Source organism: Salvelinus fontinalis, chromosome 9, assembly GCF_029448725.1.
Source record: "Salvelinus fontinalis isolate EN_2023a chromosome 9, ASM2944872v1, whole genome shotgun sequence".
NCBI lineage: Eukaryota > Metazoa > Chordata > Actinopteri > Salmoniformes > Salmonidae > Salvelinus > Salvelinus fontinalis.
The window spans coordinates 11,817,769-11,826,775 of record NC_074673.1 but is presented as its reverse complement, the minus strand read 5'-3'; positions in this window follow the sequence as shown (position 1 = coordinate 11,826,775).

Below are 9,007 nucleotides of genomic sequence, written 5' to 3'. Positions count from 1 at the left end.
TCCTCAATGGAAATTACCGAAGTAAAACACTTGCGAAGACTGGTGTCTCCTTTTTGACATTCAATCACCTTTTCGGGGGTGACAGACAAAAGAATGTCATGTAATTGGGGCGCGATTTCGCAGTCCCCTGCCTTCGTTTTTACGGGGGTAAAAACTGTCGGCCTTGCAGAAGGAATACTCGGTGCATTGTCTTCTACCTCAACATTCTCAAAAATGGAACTAGACCTAGATGCTGACGTAGGACGTAGACGGCGGACGTAAAGGTAATGGCGGACTGAACGAAGTTATGTAGAGCACCTCAAGATAAAACATAATATTCAAAATATCTGCTAAATTAGACTAAAATATTAGCACTAAATAATCTGGTGGGTGATAACCTTCAATCTGGATAATAACACAAAACAAATCCTAAGACTAGAGACATTTATCGACAAATATTACGAAAACAAGCAACACCCAAACATGACGGAGAATAAGACAGGGGAACCGAATCAAAAACGAAAACGTGACTCCTCAACCGACATGGATGATCTAATATTCTCAACACCAGCAATGGTAAAGGTCGAAACCGATCTGTTAAAATCAATAAATGACAAACTGGGTATACTTGAATTAGTTAGTAAAGATATAAAAGACTTGAAGGCAAGCCTAGAGATGAGTGATGAAAAAGCTGCAATATTGGAGAAGGAAACACACGCGCTAAAAGTGACGGTCAATAAGATTGAAACCGAAATGAATGAATTTAAAAAGGAGAACAACGTTCTGAAAGAATGCTTACTGGACATACAAACTAGATCCATGAGGGAGAATTTGGTACTTACAGGTATCCAAGAGAAAGAAGGAGAGGTTCCTGAATCTGTAGTTAGAGAGTTCCTTTTTGCAGCGCTTCAGATTCCACGCGAAGTTATCGATAAGATCCAACTTGAACGTGTACACCGCCTCTGACAGAGAGGGCAGAGGTACGAACGCCCAATCGTTGCCAAATTTGCTTCATTTAAATATAAAATAATGGTTAAAAGCCTGGGTAAAAGACTTGCTGGGACCAAAATTGGCATGAATGATCAGTTTCCGAAAGAAATTGCAGAACGGCGCAAAGTTCTGTATCCAATTTTCAAAGAAAATAGATTAAAAGCGAAACGAGTAGCTCTCGTCGTGGATAAACTATATATTGATAACCAGTTGTTCAGAGACACAAAGATTACTCCATGGTTATTTTAAAAATTACAAAGTTCTCATAGGTGAGGAAAATAAACACAATTCAAGCCCGGTTACTGATTGTAACAATACAATACAAAATATAGCTTTTCTATAAATCTTCACATATAACTAATTGAACACAAGCACTATTTCTACATAGTGAAGATAAAAACTAAGTAAACAGAAGGCACAGTATGTGTGGATGGTGTGGTGTGTGTTTATTTTTATTTGTTATGTTTGGAAAGTTGAGTGAGTGAGTAATGAAATAGTTGCATATCCCAGAGCCAGTGTATTGCTGTAGGCCGGGTATGAGAGGGCTTTCAATGTTGTTCAAATGATGGATATACTTTTATAATGAATTATACGTCTTATTTATTTATTGTCCTATCATGGGGAACTCCATTTTTAAAATAAATTATATCTAATTATTTATTATCCTATTTTAATGGTACGGTCCATGGCCCTATACCCTAGACACCCACATGAATGGCCCAGATACTAAGGAGAAGTCCCTAACTGTTTTATGTGCATGCTGTAAACGGTCTGTATGCAGCCAAAATAAGGACAGGGACCATGAGCAGCACTGCCCCCTCAAGATTCTGAGTCTGCTTGGCAGGGTTGGTCCTGCAAAGCCAAAGCCCCCTAAAGGGAGAGCATAATAAACAAGGAAATTCTCAAAGCTGCTAATGAGAACCTTGACGACCTTGTACCTAGCCGGTGGGGATTCCGGTGGGGTGCCCCCACCCAGGCAGTGGCAGTGCTGGCAACACTAGCTGCAGTAACCCATGGGGAGGGGGTCACACTCGGACATTCAGAGAGGGGGTATATTATTGTGGCCCTGGTGGCACGAAACCAATCGGACTGCATGGAGATGCTTGGGAACATGGTCAAAATGGATGACCGTATTGTGGGTGTTTCAGAAAGAAGGTGTACATTTGACCTCCATCATCTAGGATGTGACAATGGTAAATAAATCTCTACATTTATGCTCATTTTTTGCGCGGTCTTGCAGGCCTTCTCATGCAGCTGCAACTGCAAGTACATTTGTAAATCATGACCCATCTTGAGTTGGGCTCTGGGATGGTGCAATTGTTGAGAGGGTGAGCTTATGGTTGTGTGGGGGTAAGGGCTGAATGTGTGTGGGTGTATGTGTGTATCCCACAACTGTTGCGAAGGAAGAAGTAAAAGATGTTAGGGACTATAGAGGATGATTCACAGCAATATGTAATAAAAATCGAGGTGAGGGCGATGGAAATGCATTTGGCAATGGATCTGCTTCGGTTCGGTGGATGGTGCTGTGTGCACTTTTCGAAGGATGGATCCCAGTCGGTCCGGGGCTGTGCGATGCGGGGGGTCGGGGGTGGTCTGCCGGGCATTGGGATGACAACCCAACTCGAGATGGGGGCTTTTGGCGGGTGGAATAGTGGGGACCAATTGGAGGTTTGCTTAGTGGAGATGCAAATGTCATGGTACAACTATATAGACACTCAATCATTATGTTACTTTTTAATAGGACGTTTACAAACATATATTTTGATAAAAATAATTGAAAGGTGTGTCTCATTATGGTAAGTGGTGAAATAAGTATAGCCAGTTACAATTGTAATGGCTTAGCAGATAATAAGAAAAGACGATCAGTATTTACCTGGCTAAAAGAGAAGGATTATAATATCTACTGTTTACAGGAAACCCATTCGACAGTTTTAGATGAAGTTTTGTGGAAAAAGAACTGGGGGGGCAAAATATATTTCTCCCATGGGCAAAGAAATTCAAAAGGGGTGATGGTTTTAATTAATAATAACTTTGATCCAAATGTGCAACTTGTCCAAACAGATCCTCAAGGTAGATGGATTATTTTAAATATGTTATTGGACAATAAACATATATGGCTTATTAACCTATACGGTCCGAATAATGATGATCCAAGCTTCTTTGACAATATATATAAGAATGTATCAACTCTACAAGCAACACTTGTAACGGGTGACGCTCTCCTCATCCTCGGAAGAGGTGAGGAGAGAAGGATCTTCAGACCAAAACGCAGGCTCAGGGAAATAAGCCATCTTTATTATAAATTACGATGGCACACGAAACGAAACAAAACACTTTCCAAACTACAAAATAAGAAAACGACGTTGACGCAACCTGAACATAAACTTACATAATTAAACATAAACTTACGTACAGGAAAACAGACGACATCGAAACGAAACAAAACAAACAAACGCTACAGTCCCATGTGGTACGAACAGACATACGGACACAGGAGACAATCACCCACAAACAAACAGTGAGAATGCCCTACCTAAATATGACTCTTAATTAGAGGCAAACGCAAACCACCTGCCTCTAATCAAGAGCCATACCAGGCAAACCAAAACCAACATAGAAACAGATAACATAGAATGCCCACCCAACCTCACGTCCTGACCAACTAACACACAAAAACTAACATAAATAGGTCAGGAACGTGACAGTACCCCCCCCACAAGGTGCGAACTCCGGACGCACCAGCACAAAGTCTAGGGGAGGGTCTGGGTGGGCATCTAACCACGGTGGTGGTTCAGGCTCGGGGCGCGGTTCCCACCCCACCATAATCCATCCTAACTTCCTCCCTCCAAGAATGTCCACCCTCTTTTGACCCCCACAAAATTCCCTTAACAACATATCTAATAGGGACAACACCGGGACAGAGAGATAAATCAAGAAAGAGGGATAGATAAGAATATAGAGATAGATGAAGATAGAGAGGGAGATTAGGATAGAGGGGCAACTCCGGACTGAAAGGCAGCTCCGGACAGAGAGACAGCTCTGGACTGATGGGCAGTTCTGGGTATCCAGCCTTTTCAGGCTGAAGGACAGCTCATGGCTGACTGACGAATCTCGATGCTCATGGCTGGCTGACGGCTCTCGACGCTCATGGCAGGCTGACGGCTCTCGACGCTCATGGCAGGCTGACGGCTCTCGACGCTCATGGCAGGCTGACGGCTCTCGACGCTCATGGCAGGCTGACGGCTCTCGACGCTCATGGCAGGCTGACGGCTCTCGACGCTCATGGCAGGCTGACGGCTCTGGCTGCTCATGGCTCTCTGACGGCTCTGGCTGCTCATGGCGCTCTGACGGCTCTGGCTGCTCATGGCGCTCTGACGGCTCTGGCTGCTCATGGCTCGCTGGCGGCTCTGGCAGATCCTGTCTGGTTGGCGGCTCTGGCAGATCCTGTCTGGTTGGCGGCTCTGGCAGATCCTGTCTGGTTGGCGGCTCTGGCAGATCCTGTCTGGTTGGCGGCTCTGGCAGATCCTGTCTGGTTGGCGGCTCTGGCAGATCCTGTCTGGTTGGCGGCTCTGGCAGATCCTGTCTGGTTGGCGGCTCTGGCAGATCCTGTCTGGCTGACGGCTCTAGCGGCTCCTGTCTGGCTGATGGCTCTAGCGGCTCCTGTCTGGCTGACGGCTCTGTAGGCTCATGGCAGACGGGCGGCTTTGCAGGCTCATGGCAGACGGGCGGCTTTGCAGGCTCCTGGCAGACGGATGGCTCAGACGGCGCTGGGGAGACGGATGGCTCAGATGGCGCTGGGGAGACGGATGGCTCAGATGGCGCTGGGGAGACGGATGGCTCAGATGGCGCTGGGGAGACGGATGGCTCAGATGGCGCTGGGGAGACGGATGGCTCAGATGGCGCTGGGGAGACAGATGGCTCTGGCCGGATATGGCGCACTGTAGACCTGGTGCGTGGTGCCAGAACTGGAGGCACCGTGCTAATGACAAGCACCTTCCTACTAGTGCGGGGAGCAGGGACAGGGCACACTGTATTCTCAAAGCCTACTCTATCCCTGATGCGTGGTACCGGCACTGGTGACGCCGGGCTGAGGACAAGCACATCAGGATTAGTTGGGGGAGAATATACAGTGTGTACAGGGCTCTGGAGACGCACTGGTAGCTTAGTGCGTGGGGCCGGAACTGGAGGCACCGGGCTAGATACACGCACTACAGGGAGAGTGCGTGGAGGAGGAACAGGGCTCAGGATACGCACTGGTAGCCTAGTGCGTAGTGTATACACTGTAGGTACTAGGCTGGGGCGGGGAGGTGGTGCCGGAAATACCGGACCGTGGAGGCGTACTGGCACTCTTGAGCATTGAACCTGCCCAACCTTACCTGGTTGAATGCTCCCGGTTGCCCGACCAGTGCGGGGAGGTGGAATAACCCGCACCGGCCTATGTAGGCGAACCGGGGAAACCATGCGTAAGGCAGGTGCCATGTATGCCGGCCCGAGGAGACGCACTGGAGACCAGACTCGTTGAGCCGGCCTCATGACACCTGGCTCAATACCCAATCTAGCCCTCCCAGTGCGGGGAGGTGGAATAACCCGCACTGGGCTATGCACTCGTACAGGAGACACCGTGCGCTCTACTGCGTAACACGGCGCCTGCCCGTACTCCCGCTCTCCACGGCAAGCCTGGGAAGTGGGCGCAGGTCTCCTACCTGCCCTTGGCCCACTATCTCCTAGCCCCCCCCCAAGAAATTTTTGGGAATTACTCACGGGCTTTTTTGGCTTCCGTGCCAGACGCGTTCCCTCATAGCTCCGGTTCCTCTCCCCGGTAGCCTCTGCTCTCCTCCGTGCCTCCAGCTCAGCTTTGGGACGGCGATTTTCTCCTGCCTTAGCCCAGGGACCTTCTCCATTCATTATTTGCTCCCATGTCCAGAAATCCTTTCTCTCCTGTCCTTTACTCCGTTTAGTTTCCCTTTGCCGCTTGGTCTTAGCGTGTTGGTGGGTGATTCTGTAACGGGTGACGCTCTCCTCATCCTCGGAAGAGGTGAGGAGAGAAGGATCTTCAGACCAAAACGCAGGCTCAGGGAAATAAGCCATCTTTATTATAAATTACGATGGCACACGAAACGAAACAAAACACTTTCCAAACTACAAAATAAGAAAACGACGTTGACGCAACCTGAACATAAACTTACATAATTAAACATAAACTTACGTACAGGAAAACAGACGACATCGAAACGAAACGAAACGAAACAAACAAACAAACGCTACAGTCCCATGTGGTACGAACAGACATACGGACACAGGAGACAATCACCCACAAACAAACAGTGAGAATGCCCTACCTAAATATGACTCTTAATTAGAGGCAAACGCAAACCACCTGCCTCTAATCAAGAGCCATACCAGGCAAACCAAAACCAACATAGAAACAGATAACATAGAATGCCCACCCAACCTCACGTCCTGACCAACTAACACACAAAAACTAACATAAATAGGTCAGGAACGTGACAACACTAGACTCTATTATTATAGTGGGAGATTTTAATACGGTCTTAAATACCTCTATGGACCGGAAAGGAAATCACACTACAAACTATCACCCTCAGGCACTTAAGGAAATCAGGAATGTCATGGATGTATTGGAATTAGTGGATATATGGAGACTTAAATACCCTGACCTAGTGAGATATACATGGCGGAGGCTTAATCAAGCTAGTCGCCTTGACTACTTTCTTATATCATTCTCTCTGGCACCAAAAGTTAAAAAGTGTTTGATAGGGGACAGAATGCAGTCGGACCATCACATAATTGACATATATATTACTCTTACAGAATTTCCACGTGGGCGAGGATATTGGAAATTTAATCAAAGCCTACTAGATGATAAATTGTTTAGAACTAGGACAGTAGAATTTATAACTGACTTTTTTAGACATAACATAGGTACAGCAGATCCCCATATTGTATGGGACACTTTTAAGTGTGCCTTTAGAGGCCATGCAATTCAGTACTCATCTATAAAACAAAAGCAATTTCGATCAAAAGAGTCCATATTAACAAAGGAAATTGAAGGACTAACAGTACAGTTAGATAACAATAAAAACGGTACCATAGAGGCACAGAATAAGTTAGAGGAAAAACAAAAAGAAATGGAGGAACTTATTCAAGAAAGATCCAGTGTAATATATTACAAAAATAAAGCGAACTGGATGGAATATGGGGAAAAATGCACCAAATTCTTTTTCAATCGTTAATATAGAAATGCTACCAAAAAAAACGTATTAAAACTTGTTACAAATGATGGAGTCACGCATGATTCACCAAATGATATTTTGAAAGAGGAAGTAAAGTACTTTAAGAATATATTTTCGTTTCAGGCTCCTCCATCTCCACTAACTGAAACTAATTGTATGGATTTTTTCCCTAATAATAATGTAAAATTAACATCTGTACAGAAAGACTCATGTGAAGGCCTAATTACAGAGGAGGAATTACTTGATGCAATTGGGGTCTTTAAGGATGGGAAAACTCCAGGACTGGATGGCATACCAGTGGAAGTATACAAACATTTTTTTGATATACTCAAAGGACCATTATTAGCTTGTTTTAACCACTCCTATATAAATGATAGATTATCAGACACGCAACAAGAAGGTGTGATATCATTATTACTGAAACAGGACCCAAGTGGTATATATAAAGATCCAGTCCATTTAAAAAATTGGAGACATCTTACACTTCAGTGTTGTGATGCAAAAATCCTAGCAAAATCCTTGGCGCATAGAATAAAAAAAGTTTTGTCAGATATTATTCATCCTAATCAGACAGGTTTTTTACATGGACGATACATTGGAGATAATATAAGGCAAGTACTGGAAACAATGGAACACTATGAAATATCGGGGACACCAGGCCTGGTTTTCATAGCTGATTTTGAAAAGGCTTTTGATAAAGTACGACTGGAGTTTATATATAAATGCCTAGAATATTTCAATTTTGGGGAATCTCTTATAAAATGGGTAAAAATTATGTATAGTAACCCTAGGTGTAAAATAGTAAATAATGGCTACATCTCAGAAAGTTTTAAACTATCTAGAGGAGTAAAACAAGGTTGTCCACTATCGGCATATCTATTTATTATTGCCATCGAAATGTTAGCTGTTAAAATTAGATCAAACATTAATATTAAGGGATTAGAAATCCAGGGCCTAAAAACTAAGGTGTCATTGTACGCTGATGATTCATGTTTTCTTTTAAAACCACAACTAGAAACTCTCCACGGCCTCTTAGAGGATCTAGATACATTTGCTATCCTCTCTGGATTAAAACCAAATTATGATAAATGTACCATATTACGTATTGGATCACTAAAAAATACACATTTTACATTGCCATGTAGTTTACCAATTAAATGGTCTGACGGTGATGTGGACATACTCGGTATACAAATCCCAAAAGAAAGAAATGATCTCACTCCAATAAATTTTTATAGAAAGTTAGCAAAAATAGATAAGATCTTGCTACCATGGAAAGGAGAATACCTGTCTATTTGTGGGAAAATCACCCTGATTAATCATATCACAGTTTACCTATTTGCTTATGGTTTTGCCTACACCTAGTGACCTGCTTTTTAAATTATATGAACAAAAAATATTCAATTTTATTTGGAACGGCAAGCCAGATAAAATTAAAAGGGCCTATTTATATAACGAATATGAATTCGGAGGGCAGAAATTATTAAATATGAAAGCATTAGACCTCTCACTAAAGGCATCAGTCATACAAAAGTTATACTTAAATCCAAACTGGTTCTCTAGTAGATTGGTACGAATGTCTCATCCTATGTTCAAGAAGGACCTTTTTCCCTTTATTCAGATTACACCTGCTCACTGCTTGAAAAGGAAATAATTTCCAAAATATCTTTATTTTTTAAACAAGCCTTAGAAAGTTGGTTGCAATTTCAGTTTAATCCACCTGAAAGGACGGAACAAATAGTACAACAAATCTTGTGGTTAAATTAAAATATAGTAATTGATAA